Source organism: Phacochoerus africanus, chromosome 6, assembly GCF_016906955.1.
Source record: "Phacochoerus africanus isolate WHEZ1 chromosome 6, ROS_Pafr_v1, whole genome shotgun sequence".
NCBI classification, from domain to species: Eukaryota; Metazoa; Chordata; class Mammalia; order Artiodactyla; family Suidae; genus Phacochoerus; species Phacochoerus africanus.
In genome coordinates, this window is record NC_062549.1 from 38,228,152 (window position 1) to 38,244,883 (window position 16,732).

The window sequence follows — 16,732 nt, forward strand, 5'->3', positions numbered from 1 at the left end:
TTAAATTTATCAGAATTCCAGGATAAGGTTAAAAGCAGCTCTTCGAGGAGTTCCCGTTATGGCTCAGTGGTTAACGAATCCGACTAGGAACTGTGAGGTTGCGGGTTTGATCCCCGGCCTTGCTCAGTGGGTTAAGGATCTGGTATTGCTGTGAGCTGTGGTGTAGGTTGCAGACGCAGCTCGGATCCTGTGTTGCTGTGGGCTCTGGAGTAGGCTGGCAGCTACAGCTCCGATTAGACCCCTAGCCTGGGAACATCCAAATGCTGCAGGAGCGGCCCTGGAAAAGACCAAAAGACAAGAAAAAGCAGCTCTTCAATATAAAAGTTGTCAGTATGGGAGTTAGATTTATTTCTTAGTGAATTGTGGGTGTGACCAGGTCCTTTCAGAAGGAGATGGTGATTGAGTGGTTAGGAATGAGGTGAGAAGATCTTTGAAGAAGTTTTTCTGTGTAATGTGCTATTAGGTAAGGTGATGTATACCTTATAGTATACAACCAGTATAATAAATAAATGTACGGTGGCTCAAACATGATAGTTTACTTCTTGTTTACATAAAGTTCAAAATATTTGTTGTACATTGGTAGGCAGCTCTCCTATAAATGTGGCGATTCAGGGAATTGGGCTCCTTCTTCATCACATCCTTCCAGTGTTGCAGAGCTGACCGACCTTCAGCCTGGAGAAGGGGAAAGAGGGTGGAGATGGATGTGGGATGTTTTTAGAGCCTAGGCCTAGATGTGGTACACATTGTATCCATTGGCATTTCATTGGTCAGAACCCAGTCACATGACCACCTCTAATTGCAAGGGATGTTGGGAAATATTCTCTAGCTGTGTGGCCAGGAGGAAGAAGAATCAGATTTGGTGAAGGGCTAGTCAGTTCATGTCACAAAAGCTCTCCATGATTTCCAAGTTGGATTGGAGAATGCTTTTAGAATGTAGCCCCATGCAGAAAGAACCATAAATGGACTCAATTTTGTGCGGGTTAGATTTGAGGGGCCTGAGTGGGATTTTTGCTTAAGGCAGTTTTCTGCTTCTTAGATTAAAATAATACACACAGACCCGAGCCACAGATTTACCTTCTGGGATTGCCAAAGTGGTGGAACTATAATATAAACAAATGTAGGTGAATGAGGCAAAAACACTATAGCACAGGAAAGGTGGAGAGAAAGGTGGAGACTGCTCCAACATTACAATTAGAATTTTAAAGGAGAACAGGCGGTACCACACAGAGGATTCAATGAATGCAGGGTCCTGTAAAGTGGTCAAATGGAGGATATCTACAAGAATTTGTAAATTGGACATTAGCATTTAACCTAATCCTCATAGACACCCAACTCTGTTCTAAGAAGTAAGAGACTTTGATACAAGGAGTGAGAAAATGGTAAGCACACTTGGGTTAGTTCAAAGTAGTTGCCCTTCTCTAGCTGGGACCGACAGCCAGGAGCACAGCTGCTACTGTGGGGCTTGCAATCAAGTCAGCTTTGAACTGTTTATACAAGCTGATTGCTACTAGAAACATAAGAAATTCACAGGAAGTTCCACGTAAGGAACCAGAGAAAAGGACTTTGAGTTGTGTTAGTGGTTTTTAGAAGGTTTGGGGCCTGGCAAGCACTGAAGGCAGAACAGAAACCTTGTTAGATGAAGTACTGAACTGCAGAAATTATTTTAGGTTCTCAAGCCACCAGGCATTTGATTTGGCTGACCACTGCACTGCCCTAATGGGAATAAAGGCTAAGAGAGAGGGAAGCTAGCATCTATAGATTGAGTTCATAGAAAACTACCACCAGCACAAATGTTCTTCTACGCTGCAGTAGGAGGAGCTGCTCTAGCAAGGCATCCCCGAGGGAGCCATAGAAGCAGGCTTGGATAATGAGAAGCACTTGGATTAATCCTTGGGGGAGAAAGATCAGCAACTTTTAGCAAAGAGTGCCTGAGCAATATGAGATCTGATCTTAAACTTGGAGAAACTTCCTGAATTCCCTTTTTTGCTATGAGGCTAATCATGCCTGAGGAACAAAAAAGGCAATATGGCACCTTCTGGAAGCAAGATGGAATAATGAGATTCAAACTGGGGCAGGGAGGATGATTTGGGGGGCACTGTGTCTCAACTTGAGAAACAAGATGGATGGGAGAGCAGCTTTCCTGGTCCCATTCGAGACACCTGAGATCCAGCCCAGGACTGAAAACAGTGCCCCTGAATTTGCTCCTGGAGGGGTTATGTTAGTCACATGGGAGGCATTTCTCAGGCCTCAGCATGAGTGACATAGCATCACCCGTAGGCTGCCCTGAACATTGAGTAAGTGGCACGTGTTTTATTCGTGGCAAGAACTAACATTTGAGTTTGTAACTATGGGGAGATTGTAACTATGGGGAGACTCTGGTGGCAGAAGCTGGGTAGGTGTGCTCAGACAGTAATGAGGCAATAAGTCGGGGTGGGGGCAGACTGCTGAGGCAGCATGCCACCACCTTAAATTCCTTCCTCCAAACTGTATCCACAAGGAGAAGGGAGGAGAATCCAGGCTCAATGAGGGATGGGTTGGGTTTGGGGAGTAGACTTATTATAATAGTCATAGTCAATATTATATTTTGACTGAAACTTTATACTTCTGGAAGAGAGTTGTGCAATTGGTTTTTTGGCTCTGGAAGTTATAGCAAGATGAAGGATTTTACTGCATTGCATTCAAAGGGAGTGGAGCATAGGTCGGTGACTTCTCATAAAAACAGTTAGGATAGTGAAAAACCTTTGTGCCACTTCATCCAGAAAATCCATCCCTAAAGCTCCATTAAATTCTCAAGGATTTAAGAGTTGGAAGTTTGAAAGTTTACTTCTTTTGACCATGAAAAAGCTGAACCAGTCATGAGGACAACTCAAATTTATGTGGGTTACTTTTTTTTTTTTTTTTTGGCCATGCCCACATCATGCAGAATTTCCTGGGCTGGAAATTAAACCCATGCCATAGCAGTGACCCAAGCTAAGCAGTGACAATGCTGGATCCTTAACCCACTGAGCCACCAGGGAACTCCTATGTGGGTTATATTTAAAAGGCACATAAAAATGGATGTGGCTGATTTAAAATTAGCCTTACCAGAGTTCCTGTTGTGGCTCAGCAGTAACGAACCTGACTAGTATCCATGAGGATGAGGGTTTGATCCCTGCCCTCCCTTAGTGAGTTAAGGATCTGGCATTGCCATGAGTTGTGGTGTAGGTTGCAGGCATGGCTCGGTTCCCGTGTTGCTGTGGCTATGGCATAGGCTGACAGCTGCAGCTCTGATTGGACTCCTAGCCTGGGAACTTCCATATACTGCAGGTGAGGCCCTAAAAAAAGCAAACAAAAAGCCAACCCCTGCCCCCCAAAAAAGGAAGAAAAAAAATAAAATAAGCCTTACCTAAGTATCAAAACAATTGGCTAAACTTTTGGGGGAGAGGTGGCAGATACTTTATTAGTACATAATTAATTGTAATAATGAAATGTCATTGTAAAGATTATGCTACTGGAAATTATCTTCTCAGTCATGGAACCTTGAGATATACCAAAGCTCCTATTGATATGAGAGTAAACTATTAAATGAAAAGAAGTATTTTGAATTCATTCACCACCTTTCTTCTTCTTTCCAGCACCTATGCCATTTGGCAATGGGATTTTTTCTTAGTAAATATGGGAATATGTGTGTGTATGTGGAAGAGGAACTTACTGGAGGTAAGACGCAAGAGGAATGGTAGGAAACACAGTGGAGTTGTATCATAGACACATTAACATTATTAATTAAATTATACATTGTCAGCAAAGAGAGAAAGAGGAATAGAAATGGTGTGACTATTTCCATCGACCACATCATTCACTGAGAGACCTTGGATTGTTCATCTATTTCTTCACCCACCCATTCATACATGCATACCTAATTTTCCAGAAAAGCATTTGAGGCAGCCAAAGTATGTTTTGTTCTAGTCCTCTTTCCTTCATCTATTCAATAAATATTCATTAAGTCTCATGAGCAAGGCAGACAAGCAAAGGGCAATAGAGCCATGCTGCAGATAAGGTCCACATGTTAGGGACAACTGGGGAAGCCCGGATCCAAAGGGCAATTCCCATCTCATCATCTCTAGACATCATAATGTCTAGAAGGAGATGGAGATGAAAGCTCAGCACTCACATGTCCCCACATGTGTTTTCACTAGGGAGGGAGGAAGGTCCTTCAGCATTACAGCTGCTCCTTGGCCTGTAGACTCTCCCAGCTTTGACTTGTACAGAGTTTGAGTCAGAGATTGCCTTCTAAGATCTTCCAAACCCATTTTAGCTGGCTGGTTTTTAATGCACTAACCACCAAGATATTCCATTATCTCTAGATCAGTGGTTTTTAATTTTTCCCCTTTTCTAACAGCCCCAATTAGAAGTAATGTGGAAAAACTGAGGAAACACAAGTACAAAGAAAATAAATAAGCCTGATTCAATGGCCTTCCATCCTAAACAAAATCTGATTGTTGGGCCTCTGACTTGGGTCAGTTCTTTCCTCCTGGATGTGTGGCACTCTCTGGCCAATTAAGGGACCACTGGGGGTGTTTGAGAGAGACAGGCTTTCCCTCCACCACTCAGCCTGGCCTAGAAGGCATTTGGCAGAGAAGGTGTAGATTGTCCTGAGCTTGAAGACAGCTGTGAATGAGTCAGAAGGGACTTAAGGCCAGTACGAGGCCTCGGAGCCATGTTGACCATATTTGTCAAGCCTTAAAACTGAAACACATGGTTTGCCACATGGATTACAATAGGACAGAAAATCTGGAATTCTAAAATTCACATTGCAGGATGTTATAGCTGAGTCCAGAATGGGATTTGGAGGTTCACTGTTGGTTGAACTGATGGTCCATCTGTCAAACTCTGAGCGCCTGTTTATGTGAAGTGACAGGCACAGGGCTTTTGTTGGCTGGACAGCATGGAGGGGAGTTGGTAGCAGAGTTGCCTTGGGAAGGCAGAGAGGGAGAGACTAAAGGATGGAGGGAATGGCAGAGTGGTCAGTGCCTCATGGGCACCCTCCCCCATGCAGACAGAGGGCCTAGAAAGAAAGCCAAAGGGGCTATTTTCATGAAGATATTAAAGACATTCTGGCTACAAACCCAGCTGTTTCGGCTCACCCACAAAACATGAGAGATGCCATTCTTCTTCTTTTGCATGGGACCCCGTACCGCTCTTGCATCCCATGGGATGGTGACTTTCCTTGCTCCAAGAGACACTACCTTCCTCTCACCCCAAATAGCATTCTCCATAGAGCACAGTCAGCAGGGGCTTCCCAGAAAGCTACAGCTGAGTGAATGGAAGCATGGGGCTTAGTAGACAATTTAGGAGTGAGAGATCTTGAGTAAGAAAATAGGGCCACAATTTTGGGTCACATATTTATGAGGATTAAAGAAGGCAAGCTGCATTACAGAAAAAATAGAAGACCACAGAACAACAGGGGACATTTTCTTTCAAACTCAAAATTGGGTCATATGATGGGAGTCACAGTTGGATAATAGGATAGATGATCTGAATTCGGAACTAGTCCAGAAAAATTACCAAAGCAGTGTCAGATTAAATTGATGGAGGGTTTCATTGGATTAGATCCCAAAACTCTGGTTGTGAGTGCTTATTTATGCAGTCTCTTGTCTCAGCAGAATGGGAGTCCTCCATCAACTTTATAAAACCAGCAGAAGGATTGCCAGCCAGCCTCTGGCTTTGGATTTTTTTGAGATCTAACATTTTAAAGAGCTTGTGTCAGTGAGACCTATTTAGAAAACAAATGATCATTTAAAGTCTCTTAAAGGCTTTAAGAATATATTTTAATCATCGAATCTCCCCCTAAGCCTAGCAGAGTTATTCATGAATAAATTGTGCCTTTGAGTCAACAGAAATTGGACAGATTTGCTGAATTAATGAACCTTTCCTTTTTTCAGGTCCTTCTCATGGCTGTGGCAATGTGCATGTCCACTAGCTTTGTGAAATGCAGATGGAGTATAATTTTCCCCAAATTGATCTGTTCTACATCATTGAGTTTCAGCTATTTGCATTTTAAAGCCAGAATCAAATTTAGCTTATGATTATTGTTGTGGAAAATAATTATAATCCTTTAATTGTCATGGCTCTTGATGATTTTTTAAAAATTCACAAATGTTATTTAATTCCATATTCACTATGACATAGGACATTGAGCAGAGTAGGAACTATCAAATGCGTCTCCAACTTCAAACTGCCCCTCTTTTTCAGTTGGGAAATTAAGGTTCTCAATGGTTAGCTGATGTGCCCCTGGCCATACTGATATAAGTTACAGAAGCAGGAACAGAAACCAGAGTGAATGGCTCTGCCCTGTCCTGAGTTCTGTCCCATCAAGATGAGTCTTCAAAGTCTGTCAAGTGGGTGTGATCAGCTTTGCCTTGCAGGCTCACTGTCTGTGTCATATATATGTAGGCTAGGTGGCACAGGGTGCCCAGTTGCTCCTGTCTCTTCCCATCTCCATGCAATGGCAGGTGCCATTTGGAGATCAGAAAGCCTCCAGGGCTGAGATGAGAGAACAAAAAGCCTTCCTCTCAACCAGCCTGAAAGCTAAGGGGCAACGCATGTGCGTGTACACACACACACACACACACACACACACCTGCCAGCATGCACTATGCATATACATGCATGTGTCAGGGGAAGAGCACCTCTCTGAATTTCAAAGCTCCAGTAGGTTAAGAAAACATCTCTTCTCATCTGCTTCTGTTCCGTCTCTACAATCAGCTCCATAAAGGCTCCACCACCCAAGTACATTCATGACAACCCACTCTCCAGATCTAAATGATACAACTCCTCCAAGTCCTTGGCTTTCATTGTCAATTGGTTCTTCCACTTGCCTGCTGACTGATGCACACAGTTTTTGGCATCCTCCAGCCCTGAAGACTCTGCTGGGTGTATCCTTCCTGTCCAATGGTCATTTTAGCTGGAAGTTTGGTAAAAAAAGATGTAGCAATAGCCAGGATAGTGTTTCTTTGTGCCTCTCACCCCCTTAGCAAGCTCAGCTGGAGTGGCACTCACAGGATGTTCCCACTGTGGCCTCCTCTCCCACGCTGGACTCCAGGGCTGGAACCAACCTTTGCCATCACCTGGTCCAACCCCCTTCTTTTACAGACAAGGGGTTCCAGCCTTAATTCTGGACCTAAGCTACCTGAGAGAGGTATTTTTATACATTGGTCATGGGACATCTAGATAAACCAGGCCTTATTTACCCATCTGCAGTGCCTTGGGAAAGAGTCAGAGTTCCCCCACCTTTCAGTGAGAAATTTTTTTCAGATGCGAGAGTAACAAAGACTACTGCGGCCATTTGAACAAACAGCCTGCGGCAGCTGTCTAGAGGTCCCTTTCAAGGCCTCAGGACCCCAGGGCTGTTTTCTGTATGATTGTCTCTTTTCCCTCGAGCTGTTACCTCAGGTTCTCAAGAGGATGGCTGCACCTCCAGGTGTGTGTCTGCATATCAGCCAGGAAGAAGAAGGCAAGAGGAGGGGACATTGCTACAAACTTCTCACATCTCATTGGCCTATACTGTGACTCTGCCAAATGGCTTCTCTGGCTATGGGAACCTGCTCTCTCTGAGCAGGCCAGAGAGACAGGATTGCCCCTGATCCCCTCCCCAGGGGCAGCCCTCTACTAATCAGTAACTGATAGCAATTGGTGGATCACTACCCCAGCTCCCTTGCCCTCTGGGGTAATGGTGGATAATGTCAGGACATTGGTGCTACACTGTCCCAAAGTGGAATTAAGCTTCAGTTTTGCCCACTTGTTTGATAGTGCATCTCCTGTTGGTTTACTTTCCTTCCTTGCCCACTCGTCTGCTGGTGCTTGTTGAGATCACCTCCCAATCAAACTGCTTGCACTAGAGCTGCTCTTTTAGGGTAAGTTTCTGCAGAAGAAACCAAACTAAGATGAGGAGGAAGCCCAGGATCATAAAGTTAAGGAAATTGTCCAGGGTTGCCAGTTAATAAGTGGGCAGCCAGGATTCAAGTCTGGGTCTCACAGATTCCCAAGCTTGACTTCTGAGCTTCTACCCTGAACCATGACTGTCTGACAGCCCCTGCATCAAAGGGGGACTACAGCAAAGCAGGGCTACCTTCAAGCTGAAAAAGGATTTGGCTGCTCTTGGCCTCCCTCAAGTGTCAGAAGCTGCAGGAACAGCTGGGGGACAGTTTTGAATTCTCCTCCACCTCCACCTTTAGCTCAAGGCTCATGAAAGCTATCAAAGGAAAAGTCAGGCCCTCCCTGGAGGCTGTTTCCCTTCTTTGCGGTCTACAGTACAGTCAGCATGGCTTCTCCTACCTTGGCCTTCTACCCAAAGTCCCTCTGGAAGGGAACAGAGCAGATGCTGGTTCCCTGGGGCTCTGCTCAGAAAATGGGCTCATCGGGGAAGGGTGACAGAACACACTGTGTTCCTTCCCAGGGAAGAGCAAGTCCCACCTGGCAAAGTCTTCCAGGGCTGAGGGAACAAGTACTGACTCTCCCCACAGGCATGTCCTCATACAGCTGGCCCTGACTAATGCAATCTTCAAGACTCAGGACGAACATTCCTGGGGTGAGGGGGGGTGGAGGCAGATGACACATGCTAAACTCACAGGAGGCTACCCCCAGACTCTCAGCACAGCAGAGCCCAGAGGAGGCTCTTATCTGGCTCTATCCTGCCCCTCCTGCAAACCCAGACCCTCCCTTCTCTCAGAGACTCAGCCCCACCAGGCAAAATGAGCCCAACCACAGACCCGAGAGCTCTGAATCCTTTAGAGAGGAGACAGGACTTTGTCAGGGCACTAGGTCAGGTTCGAGATGTGCAGGGCCAGGACAGTCTCTCTGCAGTGGTGTGTAGGTTTGGGATATGGACCCAGATAGGAACCTAGGCTTATGTGGTTAGAGTATAGGACCTAGGGTTAGGTGGGCCTGGATTCAGATCCCAGCCCTGCCTCTCACCAAAGTCCCTGAGGAAAAAGATGATGTCTCTTTTATGCAACTACCCAGTACATACCAGGTGCTAAATAAATGATAAAATTATTATTACTAATGATGCCTGAGGAGAATATAGAACAAGGATAATGTGACCCCATTTGGGTAAAAATTGGGGTGTATGGATAGGATATTTACCACAGATGTTAACAGTAGTTACCTCTGGGTAATGGGATTTGGAGGCAGTTTTTTATTTTTTTTTTAATCTGTGTGTATTTTTTTTTTACATTTTATAATGTATGTGCATATAAGAAAAAATGCCTGTCTATAACCTCAACAGGTTCCAGAAAAAGCTGTATTATTATTATTATTATTATTATTTATTATTATAACTATTTGGCCATGCCCAAGGCATGTGGAAGTTCCTTTGACAGGGATCTAATCCACCCCGAAGTTGTGACCTGCTCCACAGTTGTGGCAATGGCCCATCCTTAACCCACTGCACCACAAAGGAAGTACAGGGCTGGATTCTTAAGGCACTTAAGTGTGAGTGTTTTGGACTGGGAGCTTAAGAGGAGCTGAATTACTCTTCGTAGCAGGAGAATTTGGATGCCCAGAGCAACCTGAAGGGCAGGGGGAGAATGGGAAGGGGTGTTTGTATGGGTATAGACGAGGAAGCCCATTGACAGAAGCCTGTGTGGTTGGCAATGTCTCTTTAAATTTTGCATGAAGTTTACTACTCACTCAAATGCTTGGTCTGAGTGATTTTCATTTGGGGAACTGAAACTGGGGCTGGACTTCTCATAAGAGTTAATATGGCCTAGGACAGAGGCAGCATCTGAGGACACATAACCCACCACGAACAAGCCATTCCACTCCAATATCAATCAGGAGAAATCTCGGGAAGCTTCTTGATTCCCATGGAGCATAGATTTGCTCAAGCTTGAGGGGAATTGCCCCAGTTAGCAATTGCCGCATAACAAGTTATCCCAAACTTATTGGCATAAAGCAACAAAAATCATCTATTGTTTTCTCTCACAGTTCTGAGTGATGTCTGGGCTTGGCTGGGCAGTTCTTACTTGGGGTCCCTTCTGCAGTTGCATTCAGGTGGATGCAGCTGGAGTCATGGAGGAGATTTCCCCACTTGTGTTTCTGGTGCCAGATCTGGAGAGGCTCAGGTAGCTGAGGTTCCTGGAGAACTTCTCTCTCTCTCTCTCTGTGGGGTCTCTCCACATGGTACCTGCAGCTGGGCTTCTTTGGGGATGGCGGACTTCTTATATTCATGGCTCTAAAGGCGTGTGTCCTGAGAGAGAGAGACCCAGGTAGAAGCTGGATTGCTTTTCTGACCCAGCTTTAGAAGTCACACAAAGTCACTTCCACAGCATGCTATTAGTCAAAACAGTCGAAAGGCCCACCCAAGATCAAGAGAGACAACACAGGCTCCATCTTTTGATGGAGGAGTTGCAAGGTTCTAGAATGACCATGTGGGATTAAAAATATTGCTGTGGCCATTTTTGGGAAATACAATCTGTCAGAAGATTTTACACAGATGTTGAGGGGCAGCACGACCCCTGGCTCATGGCTGAGTTACAATCAAGAAAAAAACAAAACTATTTTCTTTCATTTTTTAAAGGCAAAATATTAACAGAAGTAGACTTCAAATCAAGTCTAAGATCATTTAGAAGAACACAGATGACTAGTAGGGACTTTTAGTGTATCAGATTCGCTGGAATTGGCTGTGAAAATCATAATGAAAATGAACAAGCCAGAAAGAAAAAGGTTACTCTCTTGTTCAAAACTCTTTCTGGATGGAGCTAACAGTGCTGGAAACTGAATGGGAAAAGCCTGGAAGAGGGCCTAAGGGTCGGAAGAGTCAGACGTTGACTGTTCGCAGGGAAGGGATGGATGATCAGGAGACTGCTGAGATAAAGTGGTCAGGTTGGAGCAGGGATGGGTGCAGCCAGGGAGGAGTGAGGAACACCAGCCTCAGCACAGCAGGCACCTGCTCCTTCTACATGTGGGTTCCATAGGTGGGAACCACCTGGGTTGCATGACCTTGAGAGCCTGGAATCTCCTGCCCTACTCTTTGCTCCAGCAACTGAATCAAGGGCTTATGGGGCTTGGCCTCTTTTCATCATTGGAGTCCCTGAACTTCAACCTCAGTGACCATCTCCTGCAAGTGAGAACACTTCACTGCTGGGAAATCACTCCCTCTCTCATGCTCTGCTCCTCGCTGGTTGCATTCTGAGTCCCTGTAGTCACATCTGGAAGCTGTCTCTCTCTCTCTCTCTTTTTTCTTTTGTCTTCTTAGGGCTACACCTGCGGCATATGGAAGTTCCCAGGCCAGGGGTTGAATCAGAGCTGCAGCTGCCAGCCTACGCCACAGCCACAGCAATGTGGGGGTCCCAGCCGAGTCTGAGACCTACACCACAGCTCACAGCTCACAGCAATGCTTGATCCTTAACCCACTGAGCAAGGCCAGGGATCAAATCTGCATCCTCATGGATGCTAGTCAGATTCATTACTGCTGAGCCATGATGGGAACCCCACATCTGGAATCTCTTATCTTGTACCCAGAGAAGCTTCAGGGTCATTTTGGGTGGAAAGTATTTCTCCCTCACCTGCAAATACGATGGGTGGGCTTTTGTGTTGAGAAGGATTCTGAGGTCGTGCTTAGGCTCAGAGGAAAGAAAGCCTAGATCAACTGGCAATAGAAGGTGGAGTAGTGATGTCAGTTCAGAAAACATATTTTGATTTTTTTAGCTTTGGGCAGCAGAAACCTGTCACAGCAATTAGCCGTCTACCATTTCCTCCCAGATTTTTAGACTAGCATTCCATAGCCTCCTGAACCCATCCCTGCCTTTAGAAAGCCACACCATCTCCTGCATCCCTCTGCTCTACTGATCTCACCTGATAACATTTCAATTCTGATTCTTCTTTAAATAAGTTGTCCCCTTGATCTTCTTTCTTAGACCCTGATAATGTACGTCTTGAAAAATCCCTTAGAGATTCTCCAATTCTATCACCTTCTTTTAACAAGTGAGGAAACTGATGCCTAGAGAGGGGAAAGAAGATTTGCCTGCCAAACTCCCCACTGGCTTTTCAACCAGAGCTTGCCTGGGGCACAAAAAGACCTGCCTGGGGCACAGTGTAAGCCTCCTTCCCCATTGCCAATATCCCCCCTCTAGTCCCCGCCCTTGCAGCAGCCAGGCCATGCTGACACTCATGCCAAAGAGTGTCAACCAGGAACGTGTCTTCTTTCTTGAAATACGCTGTGGATCAGCAGGCAGGCCCCTCAAGACCCCAGCGATGCAGCTTACATGGAGCCCAGCACACAGTAACCCAGAAACATATGTGGTGAGCAATAACAGTCATAAATTTTATGAGATTATGTGTTCCTAATGTGAGATTTCAGGCTGATCTGTTTGTTGAGCTATGCCAAGCTTCAGTATGATTCAATCAAGTTGGGCTTAATCTTCCCTTATTTACTCTGGGTAAGGGTGAGTCACGACGCATGTCTCTAGGCCAGTCTGCTGAACTAATTTACCCCAAGGATTTTGATGGACTAGTGATTTGTTTTCACTGCCTGTCCAGAGCTTATTTACTTATATCATTAGATGAGGCCTGGATTATACACAGTGAATATCTGTAGCTGTGCTGAGGACCAAGACCTCTCAGGAGAATCAGTGGACGGAGGGCACCGTGGAATGGATCACAGTTTCTTGTCCATCCCAGCCAATTCATGCCAAATGTTTTGTCACCTATACATTAACTCACTGATTTAAATCTGTAGTCTCTTTAATCACAGACATTCTGGACAAGTCCTCCTATCTCTGAAACTGGGCCATGTGGATCTGAAATGAAGGGGGAATATTGCCATCTCATCCAAAGATGGAAAAGCCTGGAAAATTTGCCCGAGGCAGGGAGTGACTCCAGCCACCAAGCATCTCCATCTCCCAGTGTCCAATTTTTTGCGCCCTCTGGGGAGATGGGAACATGCAGATGGAATTTGGGGCCTGTGTCCTCAGTGCCTTTTCTTCAGTGCTCCTAGGGGGATGTCACGTCCCCTTGTTCAGTGAGCAGTGAGGACTGGTCTGTAGCCGGGAGCTACAGGTTTCCATGGATCCAGAGAAATACATAGGCTTGAGGCTATGAGGAAGAGTTTTCTTTGATTTCTACTTTGATCATGGTGTCAACTGTTAGGGTTTGCTGGGGCCTGGGATAGGGATGGGGTGGTGCTTCCCAAGATGTGAGGCTTTCAGTACTAAAACCAGGAAAGTTCTGGCAAATTAGAACAAATTTGTCGCCTTCCCTTTAGTGTCCCTTGACTTTGGTAAGTCAGACCTTAAGATGTAGCCAGAGCTTTGGTTGGAATGGGAAGGTAGCTCCTTTCTACACGGCTCCTGCAGGGCCTCCGCCTCTCTGGAAGGCAGGTTCCCCATCTGGCCCCACCATCATGAGAGGGGATGTGTGTTCATGAGTCACCCCCCACCCCCACCCTGAGCTTCCCAAGCATGCAATGCCTGCTCCTTTTGGTGAGGGCTGGCAGCAGGCTTTCCTGCCAGCTGTGGGGCACTGATAGGCTCGTAGCCCACCCGAAGAGGTAGCAAATCCACATTTGTGTGCAAATACAGTGTGACCCTGCTGATGGGGGGGCAGATTCTGAAGCAGGGTGTCAACATAGCTGAAACTCTGATGATTTGAAGCAGTTTCGAGCTGGTGGCAGCTTTTGGATCTGTCTCTTTTTGGATTTGTCTCTTGGGTGTGTGTGTGTGTGTGTGTGTGTGTGTGTGTGTACCTGTCCACACATATGTGGATTTGTCTCTTGGGGTGGGTGTGTGTGTATGTGTGTGTGTGTGTGTGTGTGTGTACCTGTCCACACATGTGTTGTAGGGATAAAAACTCAGAACACTGTGGTGAGCCCTTTGGTTATAAGGCTAGATTCTGTTTCACCTTGATTAAGCATGTGAATTCTGGAGCCAGATTATTGGGGTTAAGGTTCCAGCAGCCTGTTCTAATTTGACCTAGGGTAAGTAATGAAACCTCTCTGAGCCTCAGTTTCCTAGTCTATAAAATGGGCACATTGATAGGGTGGCTGAGGACTAAATTAATGAAGGCACAGGGAGAACTTAGAATAGGGCCTGCTGCATCACTGTTCCTCAAAAAATATTTTCTGTGTAACTAGACTGAAAGGGCTGAATCAAACATGTTCAACAGTTTTGTGTGCTGGTGTATAGTGTGGTCTTGGTGGTCACCTGAGTTGTGTACCAGTGGTGAGCTCTGCACTGTAATCCCTGCTGGTTGTCACCTCTGTCAGCTGTTCTCATAGCATCTCACTGCATCCCCTGTTCTCTCCTGCTGCCTGGTCACTGCCTCCCAGGCTGCTGTGGACACACTGCACTTCCTACCTTGAGTCAAGACCTAAGTTAAGCTGTGGAGTTTGACAAAGTTTTACCAAAGGCTGGGGCTTACAGGGGATCTGTGCAGAAAAGATCACTGACCCTTGGTGTGTAGACATGAAAATTCCAGAATTTCAATGGCAAAGCCTCTCCACAGAGATTGTTCTCTTGCCTACCATGCTGCAAGGCAGGCTCACCTCCTCCCAGAAAGGGGCTTCTACCATACCCCCTAACCCCAAGTCTGGACCCCAACAACATTCTTGAGGCCCCAGCAGGAAGCAAATTGCACGCTTTCATCCACTCACTGCAATAAGCGTCTGCAGATATACAACCTCTTTGGATGCTTCTTTGGACAATATGTTGAATTTTAGCTCCTGTATTATTTTTGATATAATGCTACTTTTACTTAAAACATCTTACCAAATTAACCCTGAGCAAATAAATTTAATAGTGGATGGTTTTGAAATCATAACTTTGGCTTGAATTCTACAATTTATATCTTTATTAATATAGCAACATTTCTAAAAAAAGAATTGCTTAGACTTTCTAATTGAGTTTTTAGTGCCATAATGGCATAAACTCAACTTTCCCATCATGCATTTGACAATGTTTCAAATTTATGTTTGGTAAATGTGTTTTTAATACACAAGGTTTCAGTGAAGCTGAAGAGCAGTTGTATAGATCCTGGATGGTATTAAAAAAAATCAGTTGTGTCAGAAGAGATTTTTATTGCACCACTTACTACCAAGATTAAAATATTCATGCAAGGAACAGAAAATGCCCTAGAATTATTTTTTAGAATCATCAGTTTCAATCTGTCGTGTTTTCCATGCATATTTGCCATATTGTGATACCCGTGGCTCATTATTTTATCCTTGATTCTTTTTGTAAGTGGCCTGTTGACACTATTTATAACCCTTCTTCGGTTTTGTCATCTACTGGGAAAAAATTCCCCAAACATGTTTGTATATAGAAATACTTGCACTTTAGGAATCTACAATTCTAACAAAATTGTTATCTATTCTATTTTCATCAGGGGTGTGTCTCAAATACAACGTCAGGTTTCTAGCCAAAATAATTAACAATATTTAGCTTCTTACCTTATTCAGACTGATTTCATTCATTGAATCTGCCATAATTTTAATAATTTATTTTTGTATTTCATCCCCTAAATAGGTGCAATATTATTTGGTGTTGATTTTTATATTATGCCTAAACGTTCTATCATAATATTATCAAATTTTCCTCTGACTTCGGCCAAATGGATAAAATTCTCCTTATCATGTTCATACTCACAATGTTTCTTGGATGTGCCTCTGAATACTAGAACTTGCCTGCCAAAAATTAAACCATGTAGAATCTGCATACAACAGCACAATAATTTTTTTCCCATTTTTGTAACTTACTTGTAGCATCAATAGTTTATTTTTAATTTTAATCAGATTTTAAAAATTTCAGTCCTTCAATATTATCAGTCAGACTAGGTCAGGGAATGCTTTGGGAACAAGCAATGCCAAGACTTTGGTGGCTTGACATAACCGACATTGATTTCACGTTCATGCAATACTCACTGAAGGTCTAGGTGGCTTCTAAGACAGCTGTCCTCCATGTTGACTCAGTTATCCCAGCAGACAGAGAAAAACACCTTGCAGCTTTACCATAAGTGTGCAGGCAAGAGTGGTGGAAGGTCATAGATGAAGGAGCAAATGCTTCAGCTCAGAAATGACAGGATCACTGTTGTTCACCACCCATGGACCAGTCACGTGGCCTCTCCTGACAGAAGGGGAGCAGAGATGTGTAATCCTTGTGCTTGCCTGGAAGGAGAAGAGAACAAAATATGAACAAGGATCAGATTTCTCTGCCACAATAACTGCATATTTATTGTTGTACACTTTATTTTTCGATGTTTGCAAAGAATATGTGATAAATGCTATCAGTCACACCCATTTCTCACTTTTCGTCCTTAATATCCCCCAAGAAATTGGCAATAGGAACAAAATACAGAATTATTTTCTTTTCTTTTTTTTTTTTGTCTTTTTATGGCCACACCTGTGGCATATGGAGGTTCCCAGACTAGGGATCTAATCAGAGCTATAGACACCAGCCTACGCCAGAACCACAGCAACACCAAATCGGAGCCACGTCTGCAACCAACACCAAAGCTCATGGCAATGCCGAATCCTTAATCCACTGAGAGAGGCCAGGGATCGAACCTGCAACCTCATGGTTCCTAGTCAGATTTGTTTCCACTGTGCCACGAAGGAAACTCCTAAAAATTCTTTATTTTTTTACTCTTTGGAAGAATTCATGTGTAATAAGTTTATGACGACTTCTTATTTCTTATGTCTTTAAATAATTTCTTATTTGAGGTTAAAAAAAGTTCAGCAAGCGAATCCTCATATGTAATA